The sequence below is a fragment of the Gossypium arboreum genome, chromosome 13 (genome assembly GCF_025698485.1).
Source record: "Gossypium arboreum isolate Shixiya-1 chromosome 13, ASM2569848v2, whole genome shotgun sequence".
Lineage (NCBI taxonomy): Eukaryota > Viridiplantae > Streptophyta > Magnoliopsida > Malvales > Malvaceae > Gossypium > Gossypium arboreum.
In genome coordinates this window covers 59,986,601-60,002,970 of record NC_069082.1, presented here as the reverse complement: position 1 = coordinate 60,002,970, position 16,370 = coordinate 59,986,601, and the positions used below count along the sequence as shown (strand labels likewise).

Sequence of the window (16,370 nt, the reverse complement as noted above, 5' to 3'; positions counted from 1 at the left end):
CATTCACTTGAAAACGCTAACATATGTATCAATGCTCCAAAGGTGATAGCTTGATAGTGTGATGCTAGCTCTGTCGATCTCCAACCCCGAGCTAACCTAACAACACTAAAGAAATGGAAAGGAGAGGGTAAGATTTATAGCTTAGTAGGATCGTATGAAAATAATAAGCAATTTATCAACTTGCTTCTCAAGGTAATACAACCCTATTTGCATTTTTTTTACTTATGTTCAAGTCAAGCTATTTTCACGAGTCATAGTTACTAAATTATTTATATCTGAAGATACGAAACTCCAAATTAAGATCCGCTAATTTTCCCTGCAACTAGACTCAAATATCTTCTTACCATAAATTTTTAGAATTTTTTTTCTAGCCAATAAGTACAGTTTATTCCTTAATTTACCCCTTTTTCGTTGTCTGATAGTTTTGACCCCTCTTCACAAAATTTTAATTATCTCATAATACAGAAGTCAGATAATGTTCCCATCTATTTTTCTTGAAAATAGACTCATTATGAATTCTAAGAATATAAATTATAACCCATAACTATTTTTGTACAATTTTCAATTATATTCTCAATTCAGAACAGGGGATTTCAAAATCATTCTGACCCTGTCTCATAACAATTTAAATATTTCATAGTATGAAAATCCTTTGCTTACACCATTTCTTCGATGTGAAACTAGACTCATTAATCTTAAATTTCATATTTTATTAGGCCTCTAACTAAATTTCCACAATTTTTGTTGGATTTTTAAAGTCAGACTACTGCTGCTGTCTAAAACTGTTTTAGTGTAAATTAATGATACTAAGTTTATCACACCTTATTAATTCATTTTCACCACATTGGTAAAAATACATGTTTATACATCAACATATAGACCTATAATCATAAGGTCATCATGAAATCATTCTCATAGGCATGACTTACCTATTTACATCCTCACCAAATGTGTATCATAAACCGAAATCATTTCTCATGAGTTTGGCATACGTACTTGTCTTACTTAACATGCTCATATACTTACTCATATTCATTCCATATTAATCATACAACATGAATTGAATTCACATCTCATCAATTTCATATAAGTACCTGTATCACTCACAACATAGCCATAAGCTCTGTCATTTTGACTTAAATCGTAAATTTCCTGTTGAACCATTTGGAATACCATAGGATAATCACTAAGCCTCCAACATAGTTTACGATGTCGATGCCATGATCCAAACATGGTCTTACACTGGCTCACATATCTAAGACGATGCCATGTCCCAGACAGGTCTTACACTAGCTTGCATATCTTGACACCGATGCATGTCCCAGACATGTCTTACACTAGCTCTCGTCTTAATGCCGATGCATGTCCCAGACATGTCTTACACTGGCTCTCATAATGTGGCTGATGCATGTCCTAGACATGTCTTACACTAGCACACATATCACCCAAATGTTATGGCATGATTATCCAATCTATTCCTAAGGTTCAACCGGCAGTTTATCATAATAAGTCTCATCATACCGTTAGTCATAGTCACAATCAAACAATTTATTCTATATCAATTTAATCACACATAATAACCATGTAGTTGCATTATTTACACCCAACTTACTCGTTTCAATGGAATATCATATTCCATCAAATTTCCAATGCATTCAATCATCACATGCATGTTATTAACATTTGGCATCATTTTCTCTTATACAATATCTTCAACATAAAATTCAATACAATCGTAGCAAGATAGATCTCAAGTATGTTAACAATAACATGGATATCATACTTATTTAATCACACGGAATTACCTCGAATGCAATTTCAACTAATTACTCCATTTTAGTCCATAACCTCGTACTTTTCCATTTAAGCCCAAATCTCGATTTTCTTGATCTAACATGATGAAATCCACTCATTTAATCATTACATTAATTAAAACATTTCATAATTTATACTTTTGCAAATTGATCGTTTTGCCCCTAGACTTTCACAAAATTTATGATTTTTCCCCTAGGTTCGTAAATAATTTTTTATCAAATTTCCTCACTACCCAAGCCTAGCTGAATTATTTTTATACTAGGAGCAGCCCACAATTCTCATTATTACCCATACTTATCACTCATTTTGCCATCTTTACAAAATTGTCCATTTTAAGTGTTTTCATGAAAATCCTTTCATAAAAGTTGTTTATTTTACAACCATGACTCATTTTCTTCCACAAAAATTCAGTAAACATCACAATTCCTTTCATGCCAAATCCCTAGACTATCAACCATTTCATAAAATAGTCCCCCCATTAGCTAGTTCATGCTACAAGGGTTCCAAAATTACAAAAATTATCAAAAAATAGACATCTAAATCACTTACTTGCAAGAAGATAACTTGGCTGAAATTTTAAAGCTTTAAAACCCTTACTTTTGCTAAAAATTTTGGTGAAGAAGAAGATGAGAAAGAGATGATATCATTGTTTGTTTTTTTATTTTGTTTCTAGTCAATTTGGTTACCAAAATTCACCTAACCATTTTGACTATTTTAATTCCTTGTCTCATAGCCGGCCATCACTCATTTAATGGCCTAATTTCACTTTAAAGACCCCCAATTTTGGTTCTCTAGCTATTTGGTATATCTATATAATAAAATAAGACTTCTGCCCTTTATGCGATTTAGTCCTTTTTTCGCAATTAAGCATGAAATCGCTAAGATTATTTCACCAAAATTTTCATGCACTCATATAATCATGCTATAACACATAAAATAACATTAAAAATAATTTCTCCGGCCCCGAAATAGTTGTTTCAAAACCACTTTTCTAACTAGGTACAAAATCGGGCTGTTACAATAGATCCCAATCGAGCAGTGGCTAATGATGTTGAAAGTAATGTGCCAGCCTCCATTCATGGAGTAGCGCAGTCTGAGTCGAAACTCGTATCTAGGAGTTAGGGAAGAGAGGCCAAAGAAGCTTTCTTCCAAATGATAAACAAATGGTTCACTGAGTTTGTTTGAACTAATCCGACTGCTCAGCAACCTCCACCCCCACCTATTCCCCAACCAGTCTTCGTATCTCTTCAAGGTTTGGAACCTTTACGTTTGAGTAAGCCACCTATTGATAAAATCTGAAAATACGGGGCTGAAGAGTTTAGAGTTACAGTTGATGATGACCCTAAAAGAGCCGAGTTTGGGCTTGAGAATACGATCCAGGTATTTGATGAACTATCTTGCAAACCAGCTGAACGTGTAAAATCTGCTGTATCATTTTCGAGAGATACTGTATATCAGTGGTGGAATAATTTGATATCAGTGGTGCCGAGAGAAAGATTCATGTGGGAATTCTTTCAAACCGAGTTTAGAAAAAAATACATAAGCCAGCGGTTTATTAATAAAAAATGCAAAGAATTTCTAGAATTGAAATAGGGTCGTATGTCTGTGACCGAATACTGAAGAGAATTTGTGAGACAGTAAATATGCTTGAGAATATGTCTCCACTGAGGCAATTATGTGTAAGCGATTCGAAGACGGGTTGAGCAAAGACATTAGACTTCTAGTCGGGATTCTAAAATTGAAAGAATTTGTTGTATTAGTCGACAGAGCTTGCAAAGTTGAAGAACTTGGCATAGAAAAGAGAAAATTTGATTTCGAGGCTAGAGATTCAAGAAAGAGGTCAATGGGTAAACCTTATCACTCTTTGTTAAAGAAATCACAGGATTCGTATAATCGTTCGACAACTTTAGTGGGGTATTCTAATAGAGATCGTGGAAAGCAATACATGAGTCCTAAAACTCAAGCCACTTGAGTATCAAGTGTCTGTAGTGTTAGAACCAACAAACTCGAGTGTCAACAGTGTGGAAGACAACATTTTGGAGACTGCTAGATGAATAACAAAGCTTGTTTTAGACGTGCCTCACTAGATCACTTTATTCCGGATTGTCTTAAGTTACCAGAGAAAGATAAATTTTTGAATACAAGACCGAGTAATATAGCTGCTAAAAGAAGATCATCTAGAAATATGGGAAATGTGACTAGTAGAAAAGGTGTGACAAAAGATTTTGCTGTGAGATTCAAGGCTCGAATGCCAGCCAGGGCTTACACTATTCGCACTCATGAAGATGCGTCATCGCCAGATGTTATCACCAGAACATTTTTTATTTATGACACTAATGTAATTGCTTTGATTAATCCTGGATCGATTCATTCGTATGTTTGTGAGAATTTAGTGTCTAGTAAGAGTTTATCTGTTGAGTCTACCAAATTTGTGATTAAAGTATCGAACCCTTTAGGCAAGTATGTCCTAGTTGATAAAGTTTGCAAGAATTTTCCGTTGATGACTTGGGGTTACTATTTTCTGAAAAATTTGATGCTCTTATCGTTCAATGTGATATTGGGCATGGATTGGTTGACTCTGCATGATGCGGTTGTGAATTGTAGACGAAAGACCATTGAATTGAAATGTCCGAGTAGTGAAATTCTCTGTATTGAATATTAAATCAATGCTAGTGGTTTTTGAATATCCAGATGTTTTCCAGAAGAGTCACTTGGGTTGCCATCGATCAGAGAAGTCAAATTTGCTATTGAATTAATATTGAGAACACACCGATATTGATATGTCCGTATAGAATGGTTCCTATAGAATTGAAAGAGTTCAAAGCTCAGTTGTAAGAATTAATAGATAGAAGTTTTACGCGACCTAGTTTTTCGCCCTGGGGTGTACCAGTGTTACTAGTAAAGAAGAAAAATGGATCTATGAGACTGTGTATTGATTATCATTAGCTCAACAAGGTTACAATTAAGAATAAGTATCCTTTGTCGAGAATTGAAGATTTGTTCAACCAATTAAAAAGAGCAATAATATTTTCAAAGATTGATCTACGGACTGGTTATTATCAGTTGCGAGTTAAAGATTCTGATGTGCCAAAAACTCCGTTCAGAACAAGGTACAGACATTATGGATTTCTTGTTATGCCATTCGGATTAACTAACACTCTTGCAGTTTTTATGGAGTCGATGAATAGAATTTTTAAACTGTATTTGGACAGATTTATTGTTGTATTCATTGATGACATTCTGATCTATTCCGGAGATGAATCTGAGCATGCTGAACATTTGAGGATAGTATTACAAACATTGAAAGATAAGCAATTTTTTTTAATTTCAGCAAATGCGAGTTTTAGCTCTGAAAGGTTGGATTTTTAAGGCATATTGTTTCATCGGAAGGCATCCGAGTTGATTTGAGTAAGATTTCAATAGTTGTTGACTGGAAACCACCAAGAAACATATCCGAAGTCAAAAGTTTTCTGGAGTTAGTTGGCCACTATCGGCATTTTTTAAAAGGGTTCTCAATGATTGCTACACCAATGACTCGATTGTTACAGAAAGATGTGAAGTTTGAATGGTCCGAGAGATGCCAATAGAGTTTTGAAAAGTTGAAAGTATTGTTAATTGAAGCACTAGTTTTAGTTCAACCTAAATTGTGTAAAGAGTTTTTGATTTTCACTTATGTGTCATTGAACGGTTTGGTATGCGTTTTGATGCAAGAATGCAAAGTGATAGCTTATGCTTCCAGACAATTGAAACCGCATGAAAAGAATTATCTGACGTACAATTTAGAGTTGGCTGCTATTGTATTTGCATTGAAAATTTGGCGACATTATTTATTTGGTGAGAAATGCCACATCTTTACCGACCGCAAGAGTTTGAAGTATATAATGACTCAAAAAGACTTGAATTTGCTACAACAAAGATGGATCAAATTGTTGAAAGACTATGAATTAGTGATTGTTTATCATCCGGGGAAAGTGAATGTAGCCGCTGATGCTTTGAGTAGAAAATCTTTGTTTGCTTTACGGGCGATGAACACACAATTAACCTGGTCTAATGATAGTTCAATTTTAGCTGAGCTAAACTGTTATTTTTACAGCAAATTTGCAAGGCTCAGAAATGTGATAATGAATTGCAAGCTAAAAGATTACAGTGCGAGTTGACTACTGTTTCAAAATATCAAATCAAATCTGATGATTGTTTAATGTTCCAAGGTAGAATTTGTGTATCGAGAAACTTAGAGTTTATTCTGAAAATTCTACACAAAGCATACACTGGTTGTTTATCTGTTCATCCGGGGAGTACTAAAATGTACAATAATTTGAAATAGTTGTGTTGGTGGTTGGGCATGAAACGAGACATTTCAAAGTTTGTGTCGAGATGCTTGGTTTGTCAACAAGTTAAAGTCAAATATCAAGTGCCTTCGGGACTACTACAGCTAGTGATGATACTAGAGTGAAAATGGGATAGAGTTACGATGGATTTCGTATCGAGAATACCCCTATCTCTGAAAAAGAAAGATGCTATATGGGTTATTGTTGATAGACTGACGAAATTTACACATTTCATTCTGGTACATTCAGATTTTTCACTCGAGAGATTAGCTGAACTATATATCTCTAAGATTGTTAGATTGCACAGGGTGCCAATTTCTATTATTTCGAATAGAGATCTGAGGTTTACGTTGCGATTTTGGAAGAAATTGCAAGAAGCTTTAGGTACGCGATTACACTTTAGTACTGCATTTCATCCTCAAACCGACGGTTAGACTGAGAGAGTAATTCAGATTCTCGAAGATGTGCTTCGTTGATATGTTTTAGAGATTGAAGGCAATTGGGAACAATATTTACCGTTGGTTGAATTCGCATATAAAAATAGGTTTCAATTGAGTATAAAGATGGCACCATATGACTCTTTGTATGGTAGTAAATGTCGAACGTGAGAAAATGATACACAGGGTTGATTTGATTTGAGACACCAAAGAGAAAGTGAAAGTAATCTGTGATAATTTGAAAGCAACTTCATATCAATAGAAATTGTATGCAGATTTGAAACGTAAAGACAGTGAATTTAGATCGGTCACAGAGTATTTCTAAAAGTATCTCCATGGAAAAAAATTCTTCGATTTGGTCGCAAAGGAAAATTGAGTCCATGATTTATCGGACCGTATAAGATTATTGAGAGAATAGGGCCAGTGCAATATCGGCTAGCTTTATCGTCAGAATTAGAAAAGATTCATAACGTGTTTCATGCGTCGATCTTATGAAGATACCAATTGGATCCATCGCATATAATTTCTCCAGCAAAGATTTAAATTCAACCTGACATGTCGTATAGTGAAGAACCGATCAGAATTCTAACTCGAGAAGTTAAAGAGTTGAGAAACAAGGGCATAGCTTTAGTAAAGGTTCTATGGCAACGGCATGGTGTTGAAGAAGCTATGTAGGAACCTAATGAAGCTATGAGAAAACAGTACCGTAACCTATTTTCTGGTAAGATTTTCGGGGATGAAAATTCCTAAGGGGGGAGAGTTGTATCAGCCCATTTTTAGTCAAATCAGAATATTGGTTTCGGGACCATTAATCTAAGGTTTAAATATTTATTTTATTATTATTTTAATTTCTACAGAATGATAGTATGATTGTGTAAAAATTTCGTTAAGAAATTTTATCGTTTGAATGCTCAATTCAATAAAAAGGACTAAATCGCATAAAATGTAAAAGTGGAGTTCCATTATTCTAACATTCATAATATTTACTATCACATCTCCTTCACATGAGTAATATGCAATACCACAAGGAACATTTCACATTTCTGTTACATTCTTGAATCTACAGATTCATTTCATAACTGTATCATCCCCAGGGTTCGTAATAATCAGATCATATGATCTTTCTCTTTTATTATTTTAACATTAATATACATGATACACCATTCACTATTAACATTTCATATCAAATGTCAATAAGAAAGGTATATGTTTCATAATCCTTATTAACTGAACATAGATGCAAGACTGATACACGGATCATCCAACCATCACACCAATATATTCGACACTTAGTGCCTAATCGGTACATTCAAACTATAATATGTGTTTTGTGCCTTATCGGTGTAAAAAGAAGTATATAAATGTGCCTAACATTTCATTGGTACTTCCTAAGTATAATATGCATTCCATGCCTTATCAGTTTAAACTGAAGTAAAATCTCGAACATTAAACCTATGGCATGCCAACTATACCCGAATCTCTTCAAGACCATTAATAGGGAAATCAATGTTTCAAATATATATACATGGTTCACATATCATAGTTTAATACATAACTAATTCAAATCATCCCCAAATCAATCTTATACCATTTAATATTATCATATGCATATTATCACATTATTCATAAGTTACCAACTATTTCATTCTCACCTATCCATAAGACAAGTTAGATCATTGCATTAAGCAAGCTAGTTTCAAAACTCAAATAAAGTATAAATTGAATTCAATCATAAAAACACAAACCATGATAGCTACTCATCTGTGACCTTCATCTGTCCTTTATCTTGAGACGACTCGACATCGTCTTTAGCTACATACAATAATTCTACTATAGGAGCTATATCTGGTTTCACACAATCACATGAAAAAACATCAATTAAACATAATTTGCATTTAGTCATTTTAGTCTTTATATTCGAAGTACTAATATTTTTCGATATTTAGTATCAAATCAAAATCCGATTTCATATTCTTTCTCTAGGGACCCCAAACTTTCAATCTATAACATAATTTTCTAACAGTTTTTAATTTATTCAATTTAGTCCCTAATGTCATAAAAAAACTATATAGCTTATATGAATTTCTAATCAATTCCAATAATTTTCTCTACTTTCTAACTTAGTCCTAACATGATCAAAACTCATACTTCAAATTCTCATCAAAATCATGCTTAATTTCATCAAAGATACATTAATGACAACTTTACATACCCTTAAAAATTGAAAAATCTAAAGCATGAGTCTTCTTACTCAATAAGAAACACACTTACCTTATGAGATTGTTGACTAAAATAAAAATAAAAGTTGTCTTCTTTCCTTTATTGTTGCAACAGATTAGAGATTGTAACACCCCTAACCTGTATCTATCGCCAGAATAGGGTTTCGGTGCATTACCGAAATTTACAGATCATTTAATAGAAATTTCATTTCATATAACATTCATACCTGAAATCAATCAAATTTAATCTTAACGTCCCTTATGTAAGTCATCAAGGCCCAAAATATACATTAGAAATATATCGGGACTAAACAGGAAACTCAAAAAAAAATTAGAAATATTTAAAATTTTTAATACTGCAGGGGTCACACAGTCGTGTGGCTCACACGGCCAAGAGACACGCCTGTGTCTTAGACCGTGTGGGCATTCTGTTTTCCATAAATTAGAAGATGCAATGGACACACGACTGTGTCATCTGGCAGTGTGTCACACACAGTTGAGACACACGCTCGTGTCTCTGCCCGTGTGGACGAAATAGGCCATTTTTCCTAGCCTCATTTCTTACCCAACTTGTCATCAAACTAACCAAACATTTTAGAACATCATCATTATAAGGCAAATTGTGCATATACCAAAATACCAAAACACATATAGGCTAATGTTTAATCAAAATAACCTATACATGCCATTATAACCAAATTAGGTTATCCAAAATTACCAATAGAACCGATGGATAGTGTGATATAGCTCCGACAAGCTTCCAACCCATTTGAGCTTCCAATGTAAAGTAAATATAAACAAATACGTAAGTAATGGATGCTTAGTAAGCTCGTATAATCTTTGATCATAATACTTCTTTTCAAATATTAAATTTATTTATATCAAGAATAATCCATTATTGATACCACAATACTCATGAAGTTATTTTTAACAACTCACCAAGTGAATATTCTATAGTATCACTTATACATTTTATTCCTAGCATGGTAGGATTTTAAGCAACTTTAACTCTTCCACATTCATACAGTATGCATAACACACCAGTCATAAGCATATCATTCCATCATAGCTACAAGCTAGTGCATTTAAACATAGACCTTTTTCGAATTAATCACATGATAATCCATTTCATAAGAAATTGCACAATTTAAACCTTACCACTCTTTCATGAGAATTAGCATATTTTATTTTGAGTACTTATCCTTTCAATGCTTCATATAAATAAACATATTACCATTCAACCAATAGTTTGGCACTTGCCTAAGCATCAACAACAACACTTGTTAGCGTACTTGCACATATTTCATATAAATTCAACATTGATAAACTTATTTTCTTGACATGTCATACTTGATTTTATTACTCGTCTCAACTTATATAATTTCCTCGTATCAACATATCAAAGATAGTCACATATTTACATGTCATGATACACACCACTCTCTTATTGTTTCTTCAAAAACATATATCATTCATTTCATTATTCAATATTTCATATACCTCATTTTCATGAATTTCGTATATATTTATTCCAGAAACAGTTCAAAATCACGAATATACTTAATTATCAGGCAAGTTTCATACACATGTATTTTTCATGTCATGTTTCAATATATTAAATAAATATCATTTCCATGTATTTCAAGGATATTTAAGAAATAAATTATATTAAACTCATATTTTCTTACATCAGGAATTTTGTCTGTTGAATCAATGAAATATCGGTGGATACCCAGGTAGTATACACGACGTATACAAATCATTGATCCCTCAATTTATATTCAGGGGTACCCTTTAGGCCACATAATCAGAAAGCACACTTCGAGCCGTATAACAGGATGCCTAGATGAGCCATGTAGCAGGTTGCTTATTCGACCTAAATAGGAAACTCATAAGAGTTTTGAACAGGAAGCTCATTGAGCATAACAAGTAACTCCAAAGAGTTATTAATAGGGAGCTTCGTATAGCATAACAAGAAGTTCAAGCGAGCCGTATCAGGAAGTGTAACACCCCTAACCCGTATCTGTCGCCAGAATAGGGTTATGAGGCATTACCAGACATATTAGAACATTCACATATACTTAAACATAACATAATCAAAACATATAATAATCATTCATAATTGTCCCTTATATAGGTCTACGAGACCTTAAACATGCTTTAGAAAGGGGTGGGGACTAAATCGAGCATATACAAAATTTTTCAAAAACTTAAACATTTTTCAAAATTATAAAGGTCACATGCCCGTGTGAATAGGCAATGCGCCTCACACGGCATTAGACATGCCCGTGCATCTAGGCCGTGGCAAAATAGGGCATACATATTGACTTGTCCAAACAGCCATATGATACGCCCGTGTGCCAGGCCGTGTGAAAATTAGGGAGGCTACTGACTTGGATCACACGGCCAGTCACACACCCATGTGTCTAGCCCATGCTCAAAACTGACTTGGCCACACGGCCTAGCACATGCCCGTGTGTGCGACCATGTGGTCTGCTCAGGCTCATTTGGAAATGGTCATTGAGCAAAACGGCTAAGACACACGCCCGTGTCCCTGCCCGTGTGGGCAAAAATAAGCCATTTACAAGGCCAATTTGCCGCCCATTTAGGGTCCTCCCTATAAGTACCATTCAAACATCAAATACATCATATTTCCAACCAATTTCAAACACAAAACATTCATCATTCATATCATATATTCATCAACTAAATTCATGCTCATTGTAACATCTCGAAATAGGGCCTAGTCAGAATAGTGGTTTCAGGACCATAAATCCAACATCAAAATATTTATTTTATGATTATTATGAGGCCTAAAATATGATTATATGCATGTGTTAAAGTTTCATGAAGAAATTATAAGTATAAGGTGTCCAATTGGAAATTTAGGACTAAATTGAACAAATTGCAAAACTTGGATTCTAGAAGCAATTTGTATAAAATTGCTTTAGATATGAATCAGAAGGTCTTGGAGAGCAATTTGCCCAAATTCTAAATTTTTCGACAAAAATGGGCTTGCATGGATGAAATTTTAAAGAAAGGGCATAAGGGCATTTTTGTCATTTGTCATTTTAATGAATTAAAATGGGAAAAAATCAAGCCAAAATCAGCCATTTTCTCCTTCATCCAGCCGAAAATTTGGGGTTCTCCATAGCTAGGGTTTCAAGCTTTCCAAGCTCAATAGTAAGTTCTCTTAAGCCCCGTTTTTCATGCTCTTTGTATTTTTAAAATCTCGGTAGCTTGCTCTCTCATTTTCTACCCATATTTCATGCTAGGGTTCATGTTTAAAAATTTACCCATTCATGAGTTGCTTGTATTTTGATGGATTATGGAGGAATATGAAAGATAAATGTGTGTTAAACATCTTTTCATAGTTGGTTTTCATGAGAAACCCTTATAGGGACTATTTCGCAAAATGTGTAAATGTGTGGTAGAAATGAGAAATTAATGGAAAAGGTGGGCTACCATAAGAAGGAAAAGTGTTCAGCTAGGCTTGGGTAAGATAAAAAGTGCATGTGTTTCATTATACGTGCCTAGGGAGTAAATCGTAAAAATCTGAAAGGTTAGGGGCAAAACGGTCATTTGGATCGAGGGTAGATATTAAACTTGAAATGTATAATGTGGGGTATTAATGAGTTGATCTTGCTATTATAGACCCCGAGGAACAAATTCCGAAGGTCGATCGTGGTAAACGCAAGGTTTCGGAATAACCGAAACATATCTTTGAAACGAATACTAGGTAAGTTCGGATAACTTAAAGTAAACTCTTAATATGCATAATTGTATGAATTATGAATGCTTGATGATTGCATTTATTATTGGCATGAAATATCATAGAAATGTATATTGATGATAACATGTGAAAAATATCTCGGTTGAGGTTGACAAAGGGAATTCGATGGATAAACCCTCATTGACATGTGAACTAAGATCCTGTATTTGTTGCAGTAAGGATTTAGCCCGGACGGGTAATCCGAGATCTCAACTATGAAAAGTTTCTTGAATGATCAAGCCTCCCAAAGAATATGTGTGCATAATGGATTCATCCTAGACGGGTAATCCGATTAGGGTCTGAATTTAGCCTGGACTGGTAATTCAAATCCGAGCTCATTAAGGGTGTTTGTCGTTATAAGGGATTTAGCCTGGACTGGTAATCCTGCCATGAGACGTAAGGTTCGCAGGAGTGCATATATGTGAAATGATCATTCTTGAGAATTGACGGATAATGGGTATTCCATCGAGATTTCCTAGAAACTTGACGAGATTAACATGAGATGTATATGTGAATGAGATGATAATAATGATGAGCTCATTGATAAATCGTAATTTATACATATTTTTACCCCATGTTTAACGCGTTTTATGGATGATTTTCTATTAGAATTGGTGAATTCGATGCTCCTAATGCTTTAATTTCATGTTTTACACTTAGAAGAGCATAGGAGAGCGAAAGGAATGAGAAATGGGCCAAAAACAGAGAAAATGGGCCAAAGTACGAAATCAACACGGCCTGGACCTCATCGCATGGGCAAACCACACGGCCGTGTCAATTTGGCAGGCTCGAGCACGGCCTGAAGTAATCGTACACGGGCGTGTTACACGGGTGTGTCCCTGTCGAGCCCAAGTTGAGTCTAATTCGGAAAAGGCTAATTTTGAGGGATTTTAGGCATTCCAAAGCCTATAAATACACCCTAGAGAAGGAAGAAAAGGAGGACAGAATAGGGGGTAAGGAATTACTCCAAAAAAGCCGATTGATTCATCTTAGAAGTTAGATTCATCATCAAGACTGAAGATCTCTCCTCAATTCCCCTTTAGGAGTTTTGGGTTTTCTTTATGTTTTGTATTCTTTATTATTCTGAGATGTTTTCTTATTTAGTTATGAACTAAATCCCCTAATTACCTAAGGGGAATGAAACCTAAGACAAATCTTGTTATTATTTTCTGAATTGTATGATAAATATTTGACTTGTTCTTAATTATGTGTTCTTAATTCTTGTTTTGATATCCCAGGATATTGATTCAAGATAAACTCTTATTGAGAGGAGGAATAAACCCTGTCCAAGAGTACATTTTTCATAATTAAGCGGAGTTGATTGCGCGCCTAGACATAGGTTGACAAGATTTTGCCGGAATAGGGTGAAACCTAATAAGGGGATCCATAGATCGAGTTAATGCAACCCTAGAGTGTTAATTAGAGAAAAGTCTCGGTTATTCAATCTTTGGATTAGACGTTATTAGTCTTGAATAGGGATAATAACATAACTTAGGGATATCTATGGAACAAGTTAAATGAATAAATCATCCGATTAAGAGTCAAAATAATAAGTATAGTCTAGGAGGATTTTTCCTTGGGTATTGTCTTCATTCAATCGATTTTTCTAAAAGCAATTCCCCAATTCCATTCTCTGTGCGTTCTTAGTTTAGATAATTAGTTAATTAAAACAAAAACTTCTTTATTCTTAGGCAAGATAATAAAAAGGCAGTCATTACTAGTACTTTTAGTTCCTTTGGGTTCGACAATCTGGTCTTGCTAAAACTATACTACTGTTCAATAAGTACACTTGCCTACATCGCGATAATAGTTAGTTCAAGAACGAGTATTATAAATATTTAAAACCTATCATGAAACCTCACGATCAAGTTTTTGGCACCGTTGTCGATGAACTAAGATATTAGGAACGCTCAATTTTTATTTCTTTATCCATTTATTTTTCTTGCAATTTAATTTAATTTAATTATTATTATTATTTATTAATTTACTTTTTCCTTCTCGTGGTAGGTTTTTATAAATTATGAATAGAAGAAATCCATCAGGACCATTACTTTTGGACGAAGAAATCGATCGTATAGTTCGCAGAAATCAAAGAGAAATAAGGCGAAGCTTAAGATACACAGAGAACGAACAAGAAGACGATACTCAACCTCCAACCGAAGAGATGGCTGAAAACCAAGGCAACCAGCTACCTCCTGCAATTGCAGTTAATCAAAATCCTGCTCCACGCACTATGTATGATTATGCTAAACCTTCTTTAACAGGAACTGAATCGAGCATAGTTAGACCTACTGTAGCTGCAAATAAATTTGAATTAAAACCTAACATTATTCAAATGATACAGCAATTTGTTTAGTTTGATGGCTTGCAGGATAAGGATCCCAATGCTCATTTAGCCAACTTCTTAGAACAATGCGATACATTTAAATTTAATGGTGTTTCTGATGATGCCATTCATCTTCGGTTATTCCCTTTTTCATTGAGGAACAAAGCTAAATAGTGGTTGGACTCGTTACCACGAGGTTCAATTACTACATGGGAACAAATGACTGAAAAATTTTTACTAAAATATTTTCCACCGGCTAAAACGGCTAAATTACGTAATGATATCTCTTCTTTTGTACAGATGGATTTAGAAACACTCTACGATGCATGGGAGAGATACAAGGACCTTTTAAGAAGGTGCCCTCACAATGGGTTACCGCTTTGGGTACAGGTTCAAACGTTCCATAATGGCCTGAATCCTTCGACTCGATAAATGGTTGACGCAGCTGCTAGCGGAACCATCAATAATAAAACACCTGAAGATGCCTATGAGTTTATAGAGGAGATGTCACTGAATAAATATCAGTGGCAAGTCATGAGGACAAAGCCAACGAAAACAGCCGGCATTTATAACGTCAATTCGGTCACCATGCTCTCTAATCAGGTCGAACTCTTTAATAAAAAGATTGATGGTTTTCTTAGTTCTTCGCAGGTTCACCCAGTAATGCAGTGCGAAGCAAGTGGAGGTGGAACAAGCCATTTGGAATACCAACCTTATGGCCAGAACATGGATAATGAGCAATTAAACTACATGGGTAATAATCCTCGACCTCAAAACAATCCATAAAGTAACACTTACAATGCAGGTTGGAGTAACCACCCCAATTTCTCGTGGAGCGGTCAAGGAAATCAAAGACCACAACCACCTCCAGGCAACCAACAACCACCCTACCAACAGGAAAAGAAGCCGAACCTTGAAGAGATGCTCTCAAAGTTTATTTCAGTGTCAGAAACTCATTTCCAGAACACCGAGGTAGCACTTAAGAATCAACAAGTGTCGATCCAAGGGCTCAAAACTCAGATAGGCCAACTTTCCAAACTAATTTGCAAACGACCACAAGGTAGATTGCCAAGTAATATTGAACCCAACCCAAAGGAACAGCTCAATACAATTAATATTCAAGATAAAGAAGGAGTTGTTGAGCCTGAACCAAAACCAAGGCAAGAAACTGTGGTAAGCAAAGGTCAAGGTGAGGTAGATAATAATAAAAACAAAACGGTGCATGTCGAATATAAACCTCGTGTTCCATACCCCAACGCGATAAGGAAAGACTGCTCAGATGAACAATTTGGTAAATTCCTTAAACTCTTAAAAAAATTACATATTAACTTTCCATTTATTGAAGCCCTATCATAGATGCCAAATGCAATGAAATTTTTAAAGGAACTTTTAGGAAATAAGCGGAAGTTGGACGAGGCATCACACGTGGAGATAAACGCAGTTTGCTCAGCTATTCTCCAAAATAAACTACTG

General features: G+C 34.8%; 1 non-coding gene across 1 annotated transcript; it reads right to left on the bottom strand.

Annotated features, from left to right (window-relative positions):
* Window positions 1–15,164: 15,164 nt before the first annotated feature.
* On the bottom strand, window positions 15,165–15,271 carry LOC128287661 (small nucleolar RNA R71). Its single transcript, XR_008278361.1, has one exon. It is a non-coding gene; the product is annotated as a small nucleolar RNA R71 (small nucleolar RNA).
* Window positions 15,272–16,370: the final 1,099 nt, after the last annotated feature.